Genomic DNA, 24,379 nt, shown 5'->3' on the forward strand with positions numbered 1-24,379 from the left:
ACTTTATCTTCTGGAAAGACATTTCCCCCAGCTCTGACAACTCACCAGGCCACCTCATAGAAGGAAACTGAAGTTCAGACAGTGAGGGGTGAAGGGTGGATGGGACCACCCTTGACTGAGACATCTTAGGTTTGCAAATCTTTGGCCATTGATTTAAACTTCAACCTCACTTCAGGACCTAAAAAACAAATTTGAGGAGTTCGCTAGTTCTCTTTGTCCGTCTCCCTAGTGTGGCCTTATTGATGAAATCTTTCTTTCCTTTCTACTATATTATAGATTTTTTTTAACTATTCATCTAGTGTGTATGTGTGTGTGTGTATGTGTGTGTGTGTGAGTGTGTGTGTGTGTGTGTGTGTGTGTGAGTTTATGTGCATTACGTGCATACCAGTTCCCCCCACCGTGGGCCAGAGGGTGGTGTGGACCTCCTGGTGCTGGAGTTTCAGGCAGTTGTGAGCTGCTGGATGTCATCACTCAGCCCCTCTCTGCTTTCTGATTTAAATTTTAATTTAACGCTTTTAATTGGCTTACTCAGGACAGATGATAAGTTGTAACCCTCAGGTTAGATAACAATCTCAACCTTCCCCCCATTCACTGGCCCTGCTATCTTAGGGGTAGGTAGGCCCTGGCTGTGAATGACTCAAGGCAAAAACGTATCTGAATTATGACATGCTGTGACAGCCCAGTTGTGTCCAGTTATCACTGGAACTTGTGTGGACCTCAACTCCATCAGCAGATCTCTCCCATGACACCCCCAATCCACTCCATCACCTCCTGATGAGCCCCCCATCCACACGCATGTTCATAGTCAGGCTTCTGAGTGTCTTGTGCCATCTTCCTTTACTCAAGATCCAGTTGCAAAATCTCCTGCTACCCACAACTCACTTCTGGTTTTCTTCTTCCCTTTTTCCGGTTATTCCTGGTACCTTCATTTTTAATTTCCGTTTGGGCAGCGAGTAGCTCCGAGGTTCCGAGAGGTCAACTTCTTTGTTTCCATTGTGTTCTCTGACGCACGCCCTTCCCCCAGAACTTAGGATGTGGAAAAGTTTTCTGTATTAAATACATTTCTATAAATCTGCCACGGTGTTTGGTTTTGGGATTCCTTTGAAGGAATCTTCTAATTACTGAGAAGGCCCAGCAAGAAACATCTCAGAAACCTTACAAGGATAAACAACATGGCTGGGACTGTGATGGTCATGTGTGGGTAGCTACAGGAAGTAGATTACTAACCAGAGCAATGAAGCAGATATGGTCTGAGTGTGGGGAGAGGGACCCAGCTCTTATCTTCTTGAAGGACTGACTGAATTCAGTCAAGGGCTGGTTTAATGGAAGTTTATTTAGCAAAGGAGTGGTTAAGTTAGTATAGCTAAACAGCCTTCTAAAAAGGGGTTGACATGGACCACTCCAAGACAGACTGCAGCCCAGTGGGTTCTTTGTAAGGATTTTAAAGTTTTGTGGCTATGTGGGAGGTGAGCGTTAGAGTATCCAGGCCCTCTAGGCCCTAAGTGCACAGCTACACAAGCCACTGAGAAGCCTGCCAATGTCAACAGGCCGAGGCCGGAATTCTACTGTCAGGGGTCAAGGCAACTTGAATTATAGTCACACTCTTCCCTCTTGTGTGGTCAGCTTGACTATCTCATACCCAGCTGCTAGCCCTTTAATCTACCTTCCTCTGTACTCCCAGCCTCGCTGTTTTAACCCTACTATCTTAACATTTATTTTACTTAAACATGTGTTTTTACTGTAATTTAACCTCCAAGAGAGAGCTCTATAACGAATGGGAATCCAGAGTCCTCATTCTTGGACAGTTAGTACAGTGTTAACCCTGCTGGGAGCTGCTGTCTCAAAACCTGTTAACCTGTGGGTTGCATACACCACCGGATTCCCACCCCCACCCCCCCCCCCCCACCCCCCACCCCCCACCCCCGGCTTAGAATCCAGATTCGATGACATTACTTTGTCCCCCGCCAAAGGTCTCTATCTGAGCACGGGGGACCTAAGCACAGTAATTTCAATGTAATAATCCCCACCCACAGGTAAATTTGTTTCTCTCTTCATATTTAGTAATTCTTTCTTGATTCATATTTACTTTGAACTTCATTTCTCTTTCTCTGTGTTGGTTTTTAAAGGCTGGATTATGTAGCCCAGGCTGGCCTTGGCTTTACAATATAGCAGGGGTTGGCCTTTGAACTCCCGGTCCCTTAGCCTCTACCTTCTGAGTGCCAGGATGACAGGTATGGTCCACTGTGCTCCGTTTCATGTCTGGTTTCAAAGACAGGATTTATTTTTTATTTAAGGAAGAGTAGCAGTCATAGTGAATATCTGTACTTTTAATCTCTCAATTATGTAATTAAGCTATATTTAATCAGAGTGGTGGGCCGCCTCGCTGCTTGATGGTATGACCACAAGTGTCATCTTGTCCAAAAGAAAACTTTTGGTAAACTAGGACTGAAAATTTTATTTCTTCACCAGCACGGGTTCTCTGAATGCAGTGAAGTCAGGGAAACTGAGGCTTACTGTTTCAGTCCTCAGTATATGGTAATAATCGGGTGTGCTTCTGTAGAGACTTCCTGTGGTAGCGATGTTTGGAAGTCTGTCTTGGAAGCGTTCCCCCCACCTTTCTCATTCTTTCCTTTTTCTTCCCTTTCTCCATCTGTAGATGTGTTTGTTGTGGCTCTTTCTTTTTAATTATAATAGCAGCCCTTGTATAAGAAAACTTGGTTCCTGAATAAGAGGAAAGTGTAAATAATTTATAAATCGGTTTTCTCTGTAGTCATCTTTGTATTTACACACGAAGCTTTCGAGAAACAGGAGAGGGGACTGAAGAGCCAGCTCAATGGTTACAAGTGCTTGCTTCTCCTACATAGGACTTAGTTCTCAGCACCCACGTCATGCATGGCTCACAACCATCCATGATCCCAAGGGAGTCTGCTGAACACTGCAGGCACCAGGCACACATGTGATGAACATACATACATGCAGGCAAAACACTCATGCATATAAAATAAATGTAAAACAAGAAAAAGAAACAGGGCATAGACACCTAATGTTCTTCTATATAACATTATTCTATAGCTACGAGTATACCAGGAACCTCTTTTTTGTTGTTGGTTTGGTTTGGTTTGGTTTGGTTTGGTTTGGTTTGGTTTGGTTTGGGTTTTCGAGACAGGTTTTTTCTGTATAGCCCTGGCTGTCCTGGAACTCTCTCTGTAGACCAGGCTGGCTCGAACTCAGAAATCCACCTGCCTCTGCCTCCCAAGTGCTGGGATTAAAGGTATGTGCCACCACCGCCCAGCCTATCAGGAACCTCTTACTGGTTGCAATAACACATGGAACAGGAGTATTCAATTATCCCCTCGTATTTGCCACAACATAAGCAGATTTTTACTTATTGTGCACTTAAATCTATTTTTCACTGTCATTAACAATGCCCTGGTTAATATAGTCCACTAAATTTTGTTCATAATTGTAAAACCTAAGATTTATTTTATTTTACAGCTGAATAGCAGTTTGATAATTTGGGGGTTTTTAAAGGCTAATTATTATGTGAAAAATAGTATTTTTTTAAAATTTGAGTCTCTTTGCTCAGCTGTCAGATTAAATACTTTTTCAGTTCCAATGTTGAACTAGGAAGGGTTTTTTTTCCCCTCTTGTAAAGATTTACAGGCATTTGTTAAACTTTCAAATAGTTTACTTTTCACTTTTAGACTATGGGACATTCTTACGGCTTCTAATTTTTTTTTTTCTGAAGGGTTTGGAAGTTTGGATTAAGCATGATTTGTACCATGAAAGGAAAGCCAGACTGAGCCGGAGAGGATGCAGACACTGGAGAAAGCAGGGGTCTTGGGGGCATGGACTGTAATCGCTCCTAAAGCCTTCTCTCTGGGCTTTAAACCTAAAGAGATGGGTGGCCTCCTGCTTCTGGGATGGTTCAGAGTCTGCGGCGCAGTCTATGTTGGGCAGAGTGAAGTACAGTGTGGCCTTTCAAGATATTTTAAATTTCAGAGTTTATAATTAGGAAACACTGTGTGAGTTCTTTCTACAGTTTCACCCTGACCACACCCATCTGTATTAGTGGTACATTCCTTTCTCCTGTTTTCTTTTTTCTTTACTTTTCTAGAAAGGAAGGAAGGAAGGAAGGAAGGAAGGAAGGAAGGAAGGAAGGAAGGAAGGAAGAAAAGGTCTCACTATGAGCCCAGGCTGGAATTAAAAATGTAGACCAGGCTGCCCTTGAACTCTGAGGGCTGAGATTAGAGGTGCGTGCTACCATGCCCACCTCTGCCCCTCTTTGATATATCTACCTGAAGGCATGCCCCACGCTCTGCCTCTGAAAATCTCCAGGGCCACAGCTACAGAGTTAGTGGCAAACAGTTAAGTAATGTCATCTCTCCCTTTATACAATTGCCGCAGTGACTTCTGATCTTCCGAGCTGGAGATGACTTGTGGAACCTTTTCTTTGTTTTATTGAGACAGGGACTCCCTGTGTGGCCCACCTCCAGCTCGTGGTCCCCTCGCCCTAGGATCTCAACTGCTGGAGTTACAAGCACATGCCACCAATCCCATTTTTGAACATGTGACTCAGCATGAGTTAGTCGGTGAACAAATATTTATATATAACCATCAACTCTGCCAGGCCTTGCATGTAACAGGCAGTTAGAAGCCTTTGCCGAAAGGATTTATTTCAGCTTACAACTGCAAGTAGAATATCCAATCACACAGAGCAAAAATAAAGGTTAACAACAACAACAAAGACACTATCTTATTCTCATATAGATTTATTTATGTTGAAGATTGATCCTCTGGCTTCATACATGCTACGTGTTACTCTACCACTAAGCTATATTCATAACCCCAAGAATTTACATGTTGTATCATTTCTCAGCCTTCTGGCAAAGGTCAAATGAAGAGGTTACGTTTTCAGTCGTCAAGAGCAACGGTTTTGAGTGCTCGGCATTCGCTAGCTTGGTTTTGCAGATTGTTGGCTCCTTTTTCTTGTTGCTGAGATCAAATGTCAGCAAGAAGCTCATTAACGAAAGGGTTTATTTTAGTTGGTGGAGAGACATCCCGTTATGTCAGGGAAGTCACAGGAGCGGGAGGGCTGGAGGGGAGTGACAGAGAGAGAAGGAGCGAACAAGAGAGAATGAGAATTATCGATGCCCAGCACTTTCTCCTTCTTATTCAGCTTGAGGACCCCAGTTGATAGGGTGGGTCCTCAGAGTCGGCCTTCCCTCTTCCATTCTGGAAATACCGCCATAGACACACTCAGTATCTTGTCTCCAGTGTGATTCAAAGTACAGTCAATGAAGATTAATCATAGCGGCTGGCACTGAGTGACGTGCAGCTATTGTTCACTCTGAGGGTGACAAGGAACACTGAGGGACATTGTGGCAGCCACCATTCCTAGGGTTTTACACATGTCACCTCATGGTTTCACAGCAGCCTTATTGAGTATCTACTCTACTCTTGGTTCCTCTTCCGACCTCAAGGTGACTTTCCGGAGTATTAAGTGATTTGCTGGAATATGACAGGATAGCATTTGAATCCAGGTCTTCCTTGTTAACCAGCTGAACCATTAGCCATCATCCTTTCCTGAGCCATACACATGGTAACATCTCACCAGTTAGACGTAGACTCTTAGGTGTTTATGATCTGATGGTCATATCCAGAATCACATTTGGTATTTTTGGAAAATACAAAATGGAGAATGTTGCCCCCCAGATCCCATTATTCTTTGGGAAAAATTCAAATGTCTTTTCTTCTGGGTTACCTGAGATCCAGACTTTTTTGTTACAGTCATGTTGACTTGCCTACTGTTTGTAAACATATAACTCCTCCTTTGCGCATACCACCCCTTCTGTTTCAGACGACCCCTCCCTCACTCGATGACATGACTCCTCTTCGTCCTTCAGATCTGAGTTACAAAAGCCTTTCTTCCAGGAAGCCTTCCCTGAACTTTCTGAACAAGGTTGTGTCCTTGGTTCTGTGTTGCTATAGCTCTGAACTTTCAATTACCCAAATGTCTATCTCCCTGTGTGATAGTGAATTGTGTATTTTCTCAGTTATTCTGTGGGCTCTGTGAACCCACGGGGACAAAGGCTATCTTGTTCACCTGGCCAAAGTGGAAAGATGTCTAAGTGAAGGTTAAACACTGTTTCAAAGTAAGACACTCAGTGCTTGTTTGGTTCTTAAGGTATGCAGGCAACAAACAGTTCGCTATCCTAGACAGGGCGCTGTGCACAAGTGACGAGGAGAAGTCCCCAGTCAGTCAGAGAAAGGAAATTCTTTTAAAGTCTTTGTGAAGCAGATACCAACACATTCATGAGTTTACATTAGGTGTCTGCAGGCAGATTCATAGTGTAAGGTCCAAACTCAGAAACGGAAGTCACCAGCTTTCAAATTCCAACAATACACAGAAACCTATACATTTTTTTTCTTTAGGGCCACAGGGAGTCCACCTATCAACTGTGAACTCTATTTAAAGAAATTTTGCTTTAGACAAAGTTAAGAACTTTAAAATATTTTTGGGAATAATTCACACCTTTTATACCTTATTAGTAATTTTAAACACAGCCAGTTTGGGATCGTAAGAATACTCTCTCCTGAAATATTCTATGAATTTTTTAATATGTCTTTTGAAAGAACACTGGTTTGAAGATGAGAAAGATTTAACATGATGCTTAAGATGATCAAACCTAAAAACATACATACAAGCAATGTTTAGCAATAAATTTACCAGTCTGCATTTATATATTTATTCGTGTGTGTGTTTAACAATAATAATTAAAAAGAGGCCATGAATTTGAGAGGGGGCATAGGAGGTGTTGGAGGAGAGACTTATGAAATTAAATATTTTAATTAAAAATTGCTAAGTAAGTCTATACTTGTATAGCTGTCAAAAATAGAGTAAATCCATATTATCCTTGGAATGTTTTATTAGTACCTGTGGGTATAAAGCGTACTGAAAACCCAGTATTAGAATGAATATTATGTGGCAAGAAGAAAGAAGAAAAATTTCTAAAATTACTTTTGTATCTTTCCATCCAAAAATGTTAAATAAATTTAGGATCTAGGGCTTTCCCAAGAGACAGAGCTTGCGTCTTCCTTTGTTGTATGTATATAGATATGTTCACTGAAATTAAGGATGTTCATATGAAACAAAAAACCCAGAAAACTCAAAATGGAAACTTAAAAATAGAAAAACAAAAACACCCAAACCCGTTCGTGTATCTGATACGTATAAATGTTTTCAGGTAAAAAAAAAAAAATAGCTATTTTTGAATATTAAATAACCAGGAAAGTGAGGAATCCAACAAAAATGTGATCATATTTCATGGTCTTCACAGATGAAATTCTCAAAGAGTGCTTTCTTAATTACAGGAAAAGTCAAAAATTGTTGGAGCCGTGTGGGATTCTAGCTCGGAGTATTTGGGGTCAGGGGAGCTGAAGATTCCTGTTCATCCAGGATTTTGTGTGCCTGGGGGCACTGTGCAGTGCTCCCTGCTAACACCACCAGCTTCTACAGGAACCCAAGTACATCCTCCATCCTGAAACTCAAGACAAAAATTAGTAAAATGACTTTAGCCAGATGTGCCACCCAAATGGCATTTGAGAGTGAGAAGTCTCTCAGTTCCAAAGTTGGCCATATTGTATCCCACAATTCATAATATAAGGGAAAAAAAGTGAAATAGTGTTTCTGGTCTGAGATGGATCCCACCAAATGACTCGGTCTTCTTACAAAAACAAAAAGGAAAAGCTTTTTTGATTATGAGGTCAGCATTAATGAGTCACTACCGTTTGGGAGTGCGCTGTGTTCACTGAGTTCATGAGAGAGAGACTCACTGGTAAAATTGTGACAAAAAGGTAACTGACTCCCTCACTCCGTAGAATTCCACTCACTCTCCCTGGAAGAGCAGGAATCCTGTCTCTTGTTCCAATCTCACCTTTCCTTCAGCTCAGAGGAATGGGTGTATTCTCTGTACTGCATCTCCCATTTGAATTCTGTTGACCTAAAGGGAATGCTGAAGGAGCCTCCACTACCTGTGAGGAAAGTCGGGGGAAAGGGTCAGGGTTAAGCATTAATCCAAATCCAGTGTGGAGCTGGGAGAAGGTCACACTGAGTAAATAATCAGCTGTACCTGGGCCGAGCTGCCTTTTCCACTGCCAAACACATACCTACTGGTTACTAGGCAACGGCGGTGACTCTGAATGCTTCACTACAATGAAATGTCCAGCCCCCACATTTCCAGGAAATGCCCTTCTTTTAAGTCACCAGGGACCAGTCACTCATGGTATCAGGTACCGTAGCTCGCCGCTTGTCAGCGTCTGAGGGCTGTAAGCTTAGGATAAACACAGATGTTACCTCTGCTGACCGTGAGAAGGAAGAGCTGAGTTGGGGAAAGGTGTGCAGTGAATCACCTTCTCCACAGAGTGACTCACGGGGAGCAGAATCCATTGCCTTTAGAGAGGGAAAATTGCACATTCCTCATTACTAAAATAACCTAAGATCCCAGAAGGTCACGCTGTAACCTAGTGGCTGAGAGAGAGGCTCTGGGTCCAGATAGCCAATGTCTCTGTGCTAGATATCCGAATTTAGCTTGTCATTCCTCAGATGTGGACAACGATAGCACCTGGCACGTGAGGTGGCTGTGGGTGTTGACACCAATAATCAAGAAGGGCTAGAGCAATCAAGCAGCTGTTATTCTGTGTACTCTGGGGAAAGGACATCTGGCCTCCAGCGAGGCACAACTGAATGAGGAAGAAAGGCAAGGAACGAAGAAGGTACAGCTAAACAGGGCCATCTTCAACATATTAAGATATGTTACTGTTTTGAGAATTCTGATTACAGAAATTGTAACTAAACCACTTCAAGAAAACTTTCTGAGGCTCTCCAGAATTCCATACTTTGGAAATGGAAATCGAATGTTGAAAAACTACATCAGCATTCATTGCACCATGAGAGTTTGTCTCGTGACTCCTAACATCCTAAAAGAAAGCAAGTTTTCGTTTTTACCTCTTTTTTATACCACATGCTACATCACTTTTTTTTTTTTGTAGAATTTATGATGGGATATGTAATAGACAAAGTAGCTCCATGAAATTCTGGAAGCTTCTATCTGACAGATATGTAAATATGCAGACTAGACTGACTCAAGGTTCTTTTGACAAAATGTAGGATAATTCCGGTCTTCGAGTGTATGGGTTGTACCTTCAGCAGCCATTGTAGGTCCTGAATAGAGGTGCTTGGCTAGGGGTCAGTGACAGCATCGCTGTAAAACATGGAGTCTACCCTCTCAGCTCGGAACTAGTAGGAAAGAGAAGCCCAAGTTAAGTAGCGAGCTGGGACGCTTTGTGGGACTTTGGACAGGTGTAGGATTGCCTTGGAGAAGGTTAGAAAGCCAGAGGCTTTTGGAGGGGAGGTCAGATGTTAAGCAAACCTGTGGGTCAGTGTGACTCACCTGGGGCCAGGAGTTCAGGTGTGTCGGAGAGTGTTCCATTTTTAAGTCCTGTGGGAGATGTGACACATGACAGCAGAATGAGGAATGTAAGGTGAAGCTTTCTTCCCACTGAACCTGCCGTCTGGCTCTGTCACGTCTGGGTGAGGCTGGTGAGCCGGTAAAGGTTTCTTAAGGAAGTGGTAAAACCCAAAGCCCATCAAGGGGCTTGCTTCTGGGAGCTGCCCCCAAGCCAGTCATGAGTTAAGTTAACCAGACACCTTGTTCAGCTGTAAAACACAGAAGCATGCTTTCTTCAGTAGCTATAAAGACTTTTTTCTTTCTGTTTTGTTTTGAGACAGAGTCTCATCTAGCTGGGGCTGGCCTTGAACGCCTCATCCTCCTATCTCTACTTGCCAAGTGCTAGGATTGCAGGCGAATGGATGGAAAGACAAATTATCAAGAATCAGGCAAATTATCACACATTTTCTCCTGTGGATTCTAGATTTTATATACATGCCTACATAGATGGATGTTAGTTCGCTGATAAGCTATGCTGCATCTATGTATGTGTTTTCTTGTATATACTGTATTTTACATATGTAATACATACCTTAACTTCTGTAGTATGTGGCTCAGCTATGTGTGTAAACACACATATGTAACATCCAGGTTAAAACTGGAATGATGTGCTAGCCATTAAAAACAACAACAACAAAATCAAATATAAGATTGAAAATTTACTACCCGAAAGTTCTATTCTTGGTTGGTAAAGTGTTTACTATTAAGCATTAATGCTATGGGATGGACTCGGGTATGGCCTCTGTAAATCAAGGTCTGCAGTGTCAGCAGCTGGGACATAGCTGAGCGGCAGGGCACAGGCCTACTACGCACAGGCTGTGGGTTTGATCTGCAGTGGTAGAAGTATCCCCTTTTCCTTTGTGTTATGTTTCATTCATTCATATGCTACATATGCCATGCTCAGAGGACAAGTTGCAGGATTCCTTCTCTATGTCTCCTGGAGACCAAACACCTGTTGGTGAGCCTGGTGCTTCCTCCTGTTAAACTATCTTGCTGGCCTTCCGTTTTAAGTCCTTTAAAAATCTTATTTCCTTCGATGTATATGCATGTTTTGCCTGAGTGTGTGCCTGTGTGTGTGTGTGTGTGTGTGTACTCAGTATGTGCTGGTCCCTGCAGAAATCAGAAGAGTGTTCCAGATCCCCTGGAGCTCAGATTAATGATAGCTGTAAAGTGCCTTGTAGGCACTGGGAATAGAATGTCGGTTTGTGCTCTAAACAACTGAGCCATTGCCCCAGCCTCAATTTTAAATACTTTAGAAAAACTTATTCAATATCAACCATGTTAAACTTACGTAGACTAATCAGAGTTATTTACTAGGGCTGGCTCTGCAGCCATATGATGGTCCGCCGGTAGCATGCTGGCAACCTTTCGCCCCTCTGGGGCTGACCTCTGAGCTCACCCTGTAACTCCCGACTGTTGAACTTGCTTCTCGCTAACCACATCTGGTTCTGGAAGTTTTCAGCTTTTAGCTTCTACTTAAAATAATTATCTTAGTATTAATGATTCTTTTTTTTTTCTGTGATGAGCCTGAATCAAGAAGTCTGTATTAAAATCTTACTTAATTAGAGGCACATGTGGGAGAGCATGCTCTGGAAGGGGGAGGAATGTCTGAGGCCAGCCTGGGCAATATCTTGTTTCATGCAGCAAACACAATTAATAGTGAGGTCTTATTTAACTAGATTCATTCCAGTGTGACAGGGAAGTCCACAGAGCTTGGTTGCTTATCTCTCTCTCTCTTTCTCTCTTTCTTCCTTTCTCTCCCCCCTCTTTCTCTCTCTCTCTCTGCTCTATTCAGTTGGCTAAGTAATAGTAAATGGTATTCAGTGGATGCTTTTTTTCCCCGTGATTTATTTACCTACTTATGTGGCTTATTCTGTAGGATTACCTGAAGTATATAGAATCAATGTTTTGTTTTTTTTTTTTAAATAAGACCATAGTTTATCTTTAACACCATCCCTTCTGTAGGGTAGGGCAGAAGAAACAAGAGAGCTGGGAGACTTAATTCTTTCAAAGGCAAAGTCTGGGTTGGAAACCAGAGACAATATTCTAAATGTACTGCCGCGCAAGTTGATCTTTTTTCTTTGCTTCTGTGTAGTAAGGGCATAGCACTGGGTGAACGCTGGCTACTCCTTATCGTATTGAGTCCATTTGAACCTGTCTTCCATACATGTTGATAGCAAACTAAATAATTCCACCATTAAAAAAAAATTGGGGGGGGGCTATCAATATCTCCTGTCACAGCAAGACTCTACCTGGAGCTCCTAAATGCTAGTTCACGTTGTCGCCTGAGTCTGCTTCTGTCTCTCCATGAGCTACACAGTTCACACCATCCTTTTTAGATGGCTTTGGTGTGACCATTGGCACCCTGTTCCTTTCTTTTTCTTTTTCTTTTTTTTTTCCCAAGAGTTAAAAGACTACACAAGCTTTACTTAACGGTTGCAGATTATTCCATGGGCTAAGTGGTTGATATCCAGGACCCAGCAGCAAGGTCGGCCCAACCTCCAAGCCTCTCTTTCTGACTCCACTAGGGTGAACACATCACTCCCTCTAACAGGGACTTTGGCATTTCAGATGATAGAGTCATCCATAAATTCCACATGCACCTGCCTGCACTGACCCTGCGAACTGGTCCTGCCCAGTACTTTGGTTTCCCTAGCCTTCTTGTTGGGCTGCATGCGACTCGTGTCCATGACGGTGACCATCTGGCAGATGCCTTTCCTTTCAAAGTAAAATTTTATATATTTGCTAATCTACAAACGTGTCTTTAGGTCCTGGAAAGCTAGCTGTCAAGCAGTGAGACTGTACTAAATGAGAAAACCAAAACCCAATGTTGCTAAATGACCTACCCAGGCTAGGTCATGGTCTGTCCACTGTCACCGGAGATCACGGTTCTCGTGTTCATCTTCTGACCCAGAACCCTTCAATGACACTATTAGTTTTTAAATATTTTTACCCACAAAAGGCATATGTCAGATGATACTTGGATACCTCTTCCAAAACAGAATCCGCAGACCCCTACAAGATCTTGCAGGATGTAATTGAAGGCATGGTAGCGTGGTCTCCGTGACCTGTTTACATCTACCATGTGGTTCCCTGTGTGGCCTGTCCTTCATGCCGTCACCTCCCTAGCACGACAAATTCAGCATCACCTTGTTCTGCGTTTGTGGTGCACGTCTGCTGTGTCAGAAAGCAACAGTGGAAAAGTTAGGGGAGGTAAATTGACCCAGCCTGGGGACTCCTGTCATCAGTGGAAGACCACAAATCTTGTTGAGTCAGGGGACAAGCGGCCACTGGAACCTGTTCACCTCTGACATCGGTTCTTCCACCACAGCAAAAACAATGTAGCTCTTTCTCTTTTCTTTATTGTAGAACTCATCCTGAGTCTGTGTCCTCACTTGTAGCAGGAGGAGCTCTCTACAAAACCCAGGCAGGTATAATACACACACCAGCCTGGCACAGTGTGTGAAGGTGCTTGTCACCAAGCCGGACAACTCCAGTTGGATCTGTAGACCCACATGGTAGAAGGAGACAACCAACTCCCCACAAGTTGTTCTCTGACCTCCACACTAATGCCAAAGTGCATGCACACCCGTACTTACATACACACAGATGCACAAATTAAAAAATACATAGTTCAGGTTTGCAGGTAAGATCAAACCAATAATGCATTTGGAAGAGTATTTAAAAAGTCGTAAGTTCCACCCAAGTGTTAGGGGTGATTAGGGAGTTTGTGTTGTGTACGCCGTTAATAAGTTACAGATTTGAAAGTTAGAAATAAGTATATTCCAATGCAGCCATGTAGAGGCAAAATCAGGAGCTCAAGGTCACCCTCTGGCTATATCACAAGTTCAAGGCCGGGTCTCTTTCTGAGACAGTGTCTCAGAAAGATACAAGCATGAATGAGCATGCACATGTGGCACAGACATACATAGATGCACACACACTCACACACATGCACACCAGCCTAGTTTTATTAAGCTAAACGTAGTTTAAGCTCGGTGCAGTGACTTAGGCCTGTACCTCCAACTACTTGAGAGGCAGAGGTAGGAAGATGGCTTGAGGCCAGGAATATGAGTCCATCTTGGCAACGCAGTAAGATTCCCCAACTTAAAAAACAAAAACAGAGGTTTGGTAGAGAAAATAGAACCTATTACTAATAAAGTTCAGGAGGTAGAGCGATGTCTCCGTGGTTTAGAACATTTGCTGTGCAGCCACAGGACCCGAGTTCAAAGGTAGCACCAGGTAGTAAGCAGGACCTCGTCCTGTACACTGTAACCCAGCACTGTAGGAGGCAGAGATAAGAGGTCTGCTGGGGTCTGCTGGCCGCCAGCCTAGTGGGAAAACGTGAGTTCCGGGTCTGTGGAGAGAGCCTGCCTCAAAGGAATAAGGTAGAGTGATAAAACACTCAGTGCCTTCTTTCCTCAGGCTTCTATGAAGCCCTTCCCCCTCACCCCCCACTCCTGCACAGGTGTACACAATTCACACACACACACACAGAGTCTTTAAAAATATTTATAAAAAATAATTCCAGTTGGTTTTTGCATGACCACTGTGGTGATAAAATCATTTAAAGTACGGGTAGTATTTATAGACAAGAGCTTTCTTAACATAAAAATCCAAAAAGCCAAAAAAAATGCTTTTATGGCCTAAATTAGACCTGTTAGCATAGAGAATTCTTTTTACTTCTACCTAGTTTAATCAATACCTGCACTTATTACTATAAATAAGGCAATCTTCAGAGTGGTCAACATTTCCTCAAAAATCTTTCTCACAGTTAATCTCCAAATATAGGCAGACTGTGTTGGGGAGTGATCTACAGAGTGATCTACTTTTAGCCGGCTCCCTCCCAGAAAACTCTGGTGGCCTCAGATGTGGCTTTGTTGTTTTGCTTTGGTTTGTTTATTTATTTATTTATTTATTTATTTATTTTTGGAAGGTGATGGCCACTTTAAAATCAATATGGAGTTGTTTTCTACTTTAGTTTTTTTTTTTAAAGGATATTTTATGAATTCCCTGCAGTCTGTGTGAGACAGGCACTTGTCAAGTGAATTTTTGTTTAGATTTGAATCTCCTCTTCAGGATGCCTCTTTGTATATTTGAAAATGTTCCAAAAATTTCAAAAGAACAATAGAAATTTGAAATGCTTCTGGCTGTATCCCAAGCATTCAGATAAGGTGTACTTGACTGTGTTGATAAACAGTCTTTAATCCTTGAGCCTGCTTCCCACCTGTACAGCACCTGTAGGTTTTGTTTGTTTGCTGTATTTTTGAGAAAGGGCTTCCCATGTAGCCTGGGTTGGCCTCAAACTCAGCATCCTCCTGCCTCATCCTCCTGAGTGCTGGGATTATAGCTGTGCTCCATCACACCCTGCCAGGACATTTTTTGACACATCTGTGTGACAATTATGAGCACATACGGTATGAGGAAGTTATGCTGAAGAATGATGACCACACCACTAAAATTTTAACACAGCGCCCAACAAGGGGAGAGTCAGTTTCTAACAAGAAGAAAGCTGTAAACCAATGTTTGTTTTCAAGGGGGGGGACCCTAGGAAGAGGGTAGACCTTCTTGAAGCCTAGCTGGGCTTACTTGTTCTGTGTTGGTTCATTTGGGGGTCTGAGGACATTCCCTGTGTGTTCCTTGGAGGTTATGATCTATCTACTGAGACCTGACGCAGGACAGGCAGAGTGTAAGTAAGAGGACCCAGGAGAAGCCTGGTGAGGGGGGGACAGTGCTAGAGAGGCAAAAGAATCAAGGAAATAAGGCGGGGAGAAGGAAAAATTAAATCTTAACATCAAAGTGTGGAAAGACAGGCGGGGCCAGATCATGAAAAGCCTGGTGCGAAATTCTAGGAAATGGTAGGTGTCAGAGCAAACTTCAGACATCGTCCTGAAAGGAAAAAAAACCGATAGCCAGGCTGGGGATGAGTAAGGAAACGATGCTCATGTTGGTGAGATGAACGGAGATAAAAGTTTCCAACTGAGCCGGGCGGTGGTGGCGCACGCCTTTAATCCCAGCACTTGGGAGGCAGAGGCAGGCGGATTTCTGAGTTCGAGAGTTCGAGGCTAGCCTGGTCTACAGAGTGAGTTCCAGGACAGCCAGGGCTACACAGAGAAACCCTGTCTCAAAAAACCAAAAAAAAAAAGTTTCCAACTGGTTTAAGACCTGGCTTTAAAAGAAGCTAGGGGTGGGTTGGTGAGATGGCTCAGAGGTTAAGAACACTGACTATTCCCTTCACTTGGGTGGCAGAAGCAGGCAGATCTCTGTCAGTTCCAGGCTAGGGTTACATCCTGTCTTGAGAAAAAAAGGAGGAGGAGGAGGAGGAACAGGAGGGGAAGACGACAACAAGTAAAGTAATGGCTATCCAGTGGAAAAGACAAAGTTTGTTTTAGGACAAAACTAACTTCAAGATAGTGTGTCTATTTTGTAATTTTGAATGGATTGCTCAATCCTAAATCCTCCTTTGTCTTTATTTCCTGTGAAATATAGGTAATGGTACTGTCCCTTGGTCTCCTAATGTTCATTCAGTAAAAGGTGTCCCTTGGATCATACTTGAAAGTAATTGCTGAGTAGCTTTTCAGTACTAGTTGAGAATGACACATGTTTAAAATAGCACCTTTGTGGGGCATACAAAATCATATTCTCTAGTCTGTAATAAGCTCTCTTGACTTGCTCTGACAATGGAGACAATAGAACAATTTGGGCTTATGGTTTAAACCCCACAATTAGATCATTGGAGTTTCCTCCTGCTTTTCATAAGATCTGTGTAAACTAATGTTTGTCTTATTTGGAAAGCTGATCACATTTGCAGGACATACAGATCATTTTTGCCATGGTTATAAATCAAATCTAAGCTTTCAGACTTAGGAATCCTGGTGTAAAACTCAAGAAAGTTATGCTGGTTTTGCTAGAATTGAATACATTTGTATGCGCCACGTATGAACTATACACTTGAATATCAGAGTTTAATGATTTCACAAAGCTATGTTGTCAATCATGGTGTGTAACCCATACTGTTTCTTTTCACTTTCTAATCTTGACAAATATTTCTGTGGATTTAAATTTTTTGATCTGAATAAATTTTCGCTTAATAAAATCTTAATATGTGAAAAAAAAAAAGAACACTGACTATTCTTCCGGAGGTCATGAGTTCAAATCCCAGCAACCATATGGTCCATATGGTGCCTCACAACCATCTATCCGTAATGAGATCTGATGCCTTCTTATGTGTCTGAAGACAGCTACCGTGTACTTACTTACATATAATAGATAAATAAAAACTGAGGCCAGAGCGAGAGAGAGAGAAGGGAAGGGGGAAAAAAGAAGCTGGGGTAGAGATCAGGTGGAAGAGCCTTCCCATAATTCATGGCTAACAGAGCTTATTGCATTATTCTCTGTTTTCTGTATGTTCACCGTTTTGTTTTACCTGAAGTCAAAAAATAAACAACGGACTTCCAGGCCATAAGAAGCTGTTTGAAGGATTCAGAGAGAATGGGAAACGGGCGATGGGCTGGGAGCTCCAGAGTGCCTTAGACACCTTGATGGTGGAGCTTGAGTTTACCCTTGTTCAAGGACATCCGTGCTTTCTGTCTCTATGAGCTGCCTTCTGCTATCTGATAGCTATCAACGCTTTCACTGTACAAAGAACCAACAGTGCCCGGTGCTCAAGGACCTTTCGCTAGATGCAGGGTTTGCACTCACTCCCACCCTGTAGAAGGGCAACCGAACCGTGTCTGAACTGAACTCACTTGAGAGAGAAGCTGTTGCAGGATATTTGATCACACTGAACTCCAAGGCTGGGGATGTTTCTAGTTGTGGTATGGCTTCAGCCTTTGATCCTGGAGCTTTCTGTTTACTGAAAACAAATACCTGTAGTGTGGCCCAACCCTAGCACAGACCTTTAATCCAGGAGCAAAATAAAGTCAACCCTAGGTCAAGAGCAGAAGTGACCAATCGACAACGGAGAATGAACAGAATGAACGTCAGCAACAGAAAGGAGGGTCTTTGAGTGGAAGGGTATCTAAGACAGTGAGAAGGAGAAGCTTTTTCCTTCTGGGACGTTGGAGGAGTAGGAAGGTCAGCTGCACTGCCTTTCTGAGCCAGCTTTCACCATGACACCTAGCTCCTGAGTCGTCATCGTCATCTTTGGTAAATTCGAACAGCTGGGGTTTTCATTTTCAAAACAACAAGAAGCAGTACCTGGATAGTGGAGACATGAAAAATGCCGTGATTCAGAGTGAGTGTTGGTGAGCAAGGGAACAGGGTGAGCTGAGGCATGGTGAGCTCAGGTTTCATTAATCCTGAGTAGCTAGGTAGATGGCAGTAAAATTTACTGGGGAATGAATTGAAGAGGAGAAGGTTTCTGGTGGGTGGAAATGGCGGCCTGGTTTGGGGCAGAAGTTGTGAACATTTGCCTTTTCCATTCTCGGCTCTCTGAGCTCTTGGATGGACTTCACCTTCCTCAGCTCTTACAAGCATTTTGCCCAAGGTTAGAGAAACCGGTTTGTAACCTCTTATGCATCCTCAAACCTGCTGTATGCAAAACACCTCGTCTAGTGCTCAGCCAGTGCTCACCACAAATTAATTGAGCCGCGTTTGTAGGTTTGAGGAGTGAAATTAAAACATGCTGTTTATTTTTTTTCCAGTGCGAAAAGATTCAAAAGTAGGTGTTTGATAATGTCACCATAATCTCTTGGCATCATTAAGATGCCCTGAAATATACACGGTCTCAACGCTCTCTTTTCATCTTGGCCATAAGCTTGGGCAGCAGACTTCCAGGTTCTATAAGGTGTTTGTTACAAATCTGTTTCTAAAACATTTCAAGTGTTTTAAAGAGGTGTTTTTTAGAACATGAACAACAACAACAAAAAAAGCTCGTTTTCTGGACTCTTGGTTCTACAGAGAGGAAGGAGGCAGAGTTTCACAGAAACATTTTCAAGTGGTTATTTATAGTCAAGCATGCTTATTTACGTATCATCATCAATGAGAATTAGATTTCATGGAAATAAGATTATATATGGAATTACATCTTTTAGCTTCCTGATGTTAATTGAGCATTGGTTTTATACCATCTCTATCTCCCTCTAAGCATTATGTACGGGGTGAGATACCCTGCTTTTAGCCACCCTGTGTGTCTCCAGACTCGCTGTGTACCCATAGCAGTGTTGGGCACTTGGCATCTGCTGAATAGTAACAGCCATTTTTGTCTATATCAGTGGTGAAACTAAGACACACTGCTTGCTTACTTTTTTCAATACAAAGTGGTTAAAAAGTAAAGTACATCTCTCATGATTTTTCTAGTACTGGTACTTATGTAAAACATAGTTTCTTCCACTTATGTATCTGCCTCTTTCTAAGGTAACCAGCTCCACCGTTGTGATTTTGGTTTTTTTGGGACACACTGTAGAACAGGCTGACCTCACAGAGGAGCCCTCTAACTGGTTAGCCAATATACAAAGGTCAGCCCTGAAATTATGTACATGCAACAATAAGCAGACTTTTAAAAATCCATTATAAAGGAGCATATAAAAATATCCACAGTCATTTTCATAGTAAGATAAATAAATAAATCATCTGCTAAAGTCATCTAACCTGGTTATGGGAGAAACATTTGTATGCTTGTGGGGGTACTTTAAGGTCTATTCCTAGAATGAGCCAAAGTGACATGTGGCTTTGAATTTATGGAAAAAATACTTCTTTAAAAAATGTTTTAAATAACATAAAATGTTAGATGAGAATTGTCTTAGTTTGGGTTACTGTTGATGTGATGAAACACCATGAGCGAAAGCAACCTGGGAAGGAAAGGGTTTATTTGGCTTAGACTTCCAGATCATCATCCATCATTGAAGGAAGTCAGGACAGGAACTCAAGCAGAACTAGAACCTGGAGGCAGGAGCTGATGCAGAGGCCACAGAGGAGCAGTGCTTTCTGGCCTACTTCATATGGCTTGCTCTGCCTGCTCTTATAGAACCCAGCCCAGGGATGGCACCACCCACCATGGTTTGGACCCCCCCATTGATCACTAATTGAGAAAATGCCTACCAGCTGGATCTCTTGGAGGCATTTTCTCAACTGAGGCTCCTTCCTCTCTGATGACTCTAACTTGTGTCAAGTTGACACACAAAACCAGCCAGTACACTGTCGCTTGTATTTACTAAAACTGTTTAAATAGCGTTCTGTCTTATTTGAGATTTAATGCCTTGACTAATTTTAATCTCTACTGTTAGTCTCTGTTCTTTTCCTTTAATATGTCCTTTTTTTTAGTGGAAAATTGAATTAGGTTGGGAAACCTAGGACCCTAATTTGGGGAAAACAGATAATCAATTGTTATTAAGTCACTCGAAGAAATTAATGTCTGAAACCCAGATTGGAAGGTTAGTACTTCTAAGAAATAGTTATTCTTTGAGAGGGGATAGCTAAAATCAAATATATATATTAAGCTCACATACTACTTATAGTGTATATTTATATATGTAAGATGTTCCATCCTTCCTGGATCTTCCACGGTCTCGTTTGTTTCCTAAGTACTTGTCTCCTCATGAGAATCACACCTTACTGTTGTGTGACTTTTCCTGGGGAAACATAAACAGATAGCCATTCACCCCAGACTGGGCACCAATGACATCCTGAAGAAACCTTTCCCTTCAAGTCTCAAGGACTTGAAGTTGGGGTTCCTTATGTCAGCATGGCCGACTCAGAGGGCAGCCAAGTCACCTCAAAGCCTACCCTGCCTAGCACAGTGGTAAATCAAGCAAGCTGCATGTTTGAGTTCCTGTACAACCTGCAGGCAACACCACCATCTCCTTCCCCTCCTTCGAGAGGTTATTCTAACACATCTTTCAACAGCGTCCTTATACTGTCCTGTGTGGCCGTTTTGCAGTAGTGTGACACATACCAAGGGGTGGAGAGAGGAGTCAGCAGGCAGTACTCTGAAAGGCATAAAAAAAGAAATTATATTTTAAAGTAGAAAATTTTAAAGTTATTTGAAAGGAGCTGATCCATTTGTTTCTTTTTTTTTCTGCTGATTTTCTTATAATAAAATTATGTTTCCAGGTCTAATGCTTTTTTGCTGCTGACCAGAAAGTGTATATTCCCCTCGGATGACAACCCTGACTTGCCTGGAATGAGGTCCTGTCATTTAGAATGTTTGCATTATATAATGTTTAAGCTTCTGCTTCGCTTCCTTCTTGGACCAGCTACTGTTCTTAGGAAAAAGCATTAGCCCTAATATGTGACTTAAATATTAAATACGATTTAAAACCATACTTTCCACAAACCTCCCACTTTAATAGGTAAATTTTTACCTATTTATTCTTACAGAATATTAAATATTAAAACCTAAAGGCATCAATTTCTAGGTGTATAAGTCCTTGAAGTATAAGGAAAGCTGGGATTGTATGAGCAGCTGATTACCCCTGTGGTTCCGTTGGCTGTTAGAGCTACCCTTGCTGGTACAGCTCCCACCCTGCTCCGCTATTTCTAACTACACAAGTACTGAATACTATGGTTTGACCAATGACTGTGGGACAAGTAATGCCAGTTACATCTAAAGAACATATGGAACAAATATTTGCACTGTACAATATTTATTCATTGACAAAATTAGAGATTAGGTTACCCAGGTTCTGATTTGTTGAATCTACGAGCCTATCCATCACCCACTCACCTATCCAGCCTCTCTGTCTGCCCTCCCTGTCCTCCCATCACTCACCTATCCTCCCTCCCGTCCACTCATCACTCACTCACTAGGCGCTTCCTGCTGTACCAGGACTTGTTAAATGGTCCTCCTCTGTGTCTTCCCTTCCCATCAAGATGATGCTTCTGGCTGAAGCTTGGTTCTTAGCTCACAGCTTCCTATAATTCCTGCTCCAAGGCATCTGACTATACACACACACTCACACACATACACACATGCACACACACATGCACATATGCACACACACACATGCACACATGCACACACACACATACACACATGCACACACTAATATATCTTTTTAATAAAGATTCTTCTGCCACACACACACACACACACATCTTTTTTTTAAAAAAGATTCTTCTGCTACAGTGTCACCCTCACAATTCCAAAAACAGTTAGTTCTCTTTATGACACACGTTAGAATCAGAGACAGTAGACAGAACAATCCAGTCACCAGTAGCAATAGATCGCCAGAAAATAGTCTACAAAAAGACATCCAACTTGAAAATATCCCACAGAATGCTCTACAAGTCAGATCTCAATGAAGTGAGGTCACAGTGCCGTTTACTAAGCAGGAACAGTGGCTCCGTCAGTCCCCCCTGTCTCCCACCACAGATGGTCCCTTTCTATAAAACACTCCTCATACTGTGAGTTATTATTTTCAAACTTGCACAGCAAATCTTAGCTCTGGGTAAGTACTCACTTCAGCCATTAAAGTAACCAGTTTTTGGTGAGAACATGATTTACTTGTCCCTAATCTTATTCGTGCTGCGTGGAGTGTGCCTCAGTGGTAGAGTGCTCTGCTGGTATGGGAGGATCCCAGGGTCAGCCAGCATGACAGCAGAAATGACGATGATGATGACGGTGGTGGTGGTGGTGGTGGTGATGGTGGTGGTGGTGGTGATGGTGGTGGTGGTGGTGGTGGTGGTGGTGGTGGTGGTGGCGGCGATGATGATAAAAGCTTGGTGACACAGAGTGACTTTTGATCAGTTCTGTTGGAAAGCCCATCTTTCCTGAGTCACTTCATACTGCTTTGTGGGGCTGGGAGAAGACAGACTACATAATTTTAGTTAAGAGGTTTGCTTTTCATTAGCTAGTTTTTTGGTTTGGTCTGTGGAAAACTTAGAAATGTGTGATCTTTCTTTATCACTGTTAACAAAATGCCCAGCTGTTCAGTCTGGCACTGTAAAGGGATACAAAAGCCAGGAAGTCAGAGTGTGGAATATTCCTCGGTTTTCTGTTTTTTTTTGTTTTTTTTTTTTAGGAAAAGTTTAGTCCTGTAGGCTAGATCGGTTTTTAACGGGCAGGTTGTGTTTCGGCTCAGTACCATAAAATTCCTTAAGTGTAAGTTTAATGATTTTTAGTAAACTAGAAAATTGTGCAAGGACCATCAATGTCTAGTTTCAGAACATGTCTATTGCCTCAGAGAGAAACTCCGAAACTACATGCAGCCTTTCTCCAGGCCGGCCTATGATCCCAGATAAACAGATTAGTTCCCGTCTCTACTGATGGCAACTAATTCTCTTTCTCTCGTATCAACTAAGTACAGACTGAAATAACCCATTCACCTTAAAATGTCTGCACCAGAAGGAAAAACATCTCACCTCTACCATGCATTTTACCCATGTTAATATAGGCAGATAGAATTGATTGAAATTGGCTTTTGAGTTATTTGTTTTTACATTAAAAATATTTTTACAAGGTAGTTACAAAACAAAGTGTCACAGGATACTTTATGAGCCAACTTTTCTAATTGGAATTCTGTTCTGTTGAAAATATGTAGGACCTTATGGCTGTCCAAAACTTAGGATCTAAGCTGGAGGTGGTGGCGCAGGCCTGAAGTTCCAGCACACAGGAGTCTAAGCCAAGAATACCACTGGTTCAAGCTTAGCCTGGGCTACGTATGGAGTTCCAGACAAGTGTGAGTGAGATATATGGAGAGACCTTGTTTGAAACACAAAAATACTAAGACAACTTTAGGTCTGGCAGGATGTTTGACAGGTTATGCTTGTTGACAAATCATTCTAAAAACACATGATAGTTTTCAATAAGCCACTGGCTGGTTATCTTTAGAATTTTCAGGAGCATGTTGACAAAATAATAAAAAACTTTCCCAGGGCGGTGGTGTTGCACGCCTTTAATCCCAGCACTTGGGAGGCAGAGACAGGAGGATTGGGAGGCAGAGACAGGAGGATTTCTGAGTTTGAGGCCAACCTGATTTACAGAGTGAGTTCCAGGACAGCCAGGGCTACACAGAGAAACCCTGTCTCAAAACCAAAACAAACAAACAAACAAACAAACAAACAAACAAACACACTTTTATTTTGAGATAGCGTCTCAAGCATCCCATGCTGGCTTTGAACTTGTTATGTAGCTGAGAATAACCTTGTGTGCCCAGCTAGCCCGAGGCCACCTCCCAAGCACTGGGATTATACATGTGTGTCACCAAGCCCAGTCTAGGAAGTGCTGGGGAACCCACCCCATGGCATCACGCATTTGAGGCAAGGCATACATCGCCCAGCCTTAAAATAAAATATTGTAGTTGCTTCTGAAGTGGAACACATTGTCCCTCATGAAGCGCCATTGCCGCTGTGAGCGCTGTGTTATTCTTCAGGAGTTTCGCAGGGACACGGAGCTCGATGTCAAGACATCCTCTTAGAAAAGCTTCAAGTCAGGAAATCTTCTGTCCCCCTGGATCCTGTTGACATAGAATAATCTGCCATGTGATAGATTTACCACAGTGATTTATTAATGATACCGACCTTAATTAATGTGGTGAATATAGATGATAGGCAAGCTGTTAGCAACCTCCTTTTGCTCTCCCGAAAAGAGGGACAAACTTACACATTAACATTCATACTTAGGTGTATCTACTGGTGTGTGTGTGTGTGTGTGTGTGTGTATGGTGTGTGGTGTGTGTGTGGGTGTGTGTGTGTGTGGTGTGTGTGGTGTGTGGTGTGTGTGTGTGTGTATGGTGTGTGGTGTGTGTGTGTGTGTGTATGGTGTGTGGTGTGTGTGGGTGTGTGTGTGTGGTGTGGTATGTATATGTGTGTGGTGTGTGTGTGTACTGGTGTGTGTGTGTGTACGTGTATGTGTGTGTGTGTGTTGTTTTCTAATGCTGAGGATTGATCCTAGGGTCTCCCAAGTGCTGAGGATCTACCCTTCAGTTCCA

At 42.4% G+C, this 24,379-nt stretch overlaps 1 protein-coding gene across 6 annotated transcripts in view; it reads left to right on the plus strand.

Annotated features, from left to right (window-relative positions):
- Sgms2 (sphingomyelin synthase 2) overlaps window positions 1-24,379 on the plus strand; it is a 71,005-nt gene that overhangs the window by 22,123 nt on the left and 24,503 nt on the right. Inside the window, exon 1 of one of the 6 annotated variants that reach the window (XM_028760387.1) lies at window positions 17,484-17,755. The exons of 2 other annotated variants lie outside the window; for them this stretch is intronic. The gene's annotated coding sequence lies outside the window, so the exon portion shown is untranslated. Of the gene's footprint in view, window positions 1-17,483; window positions 17,756-23,103; window positions 23,129-24,379 lie in introns of those variants that run through there. 3 more of the 6 variants (XM_028760385.1, XM_028760386.1, XM_028760393.1) reach the window with 3 other exon arrangements.

The sequence above is a fragment of the Grammomys surdaster genome, unplaced genomic scaffold, assembly GCF_004785775.1.
Source record: "Grammomys surdaster isolate TR1022 unplaced genomic scaffold, NIH_TR_1.0 126531, whole genome shotgun sequence".
Lineage (NCBI taxonomy): Eukaryota > Metazoa > Chordata > Mammalia > Rodentia > Muridae > Grammomys > Grammomys surdaster.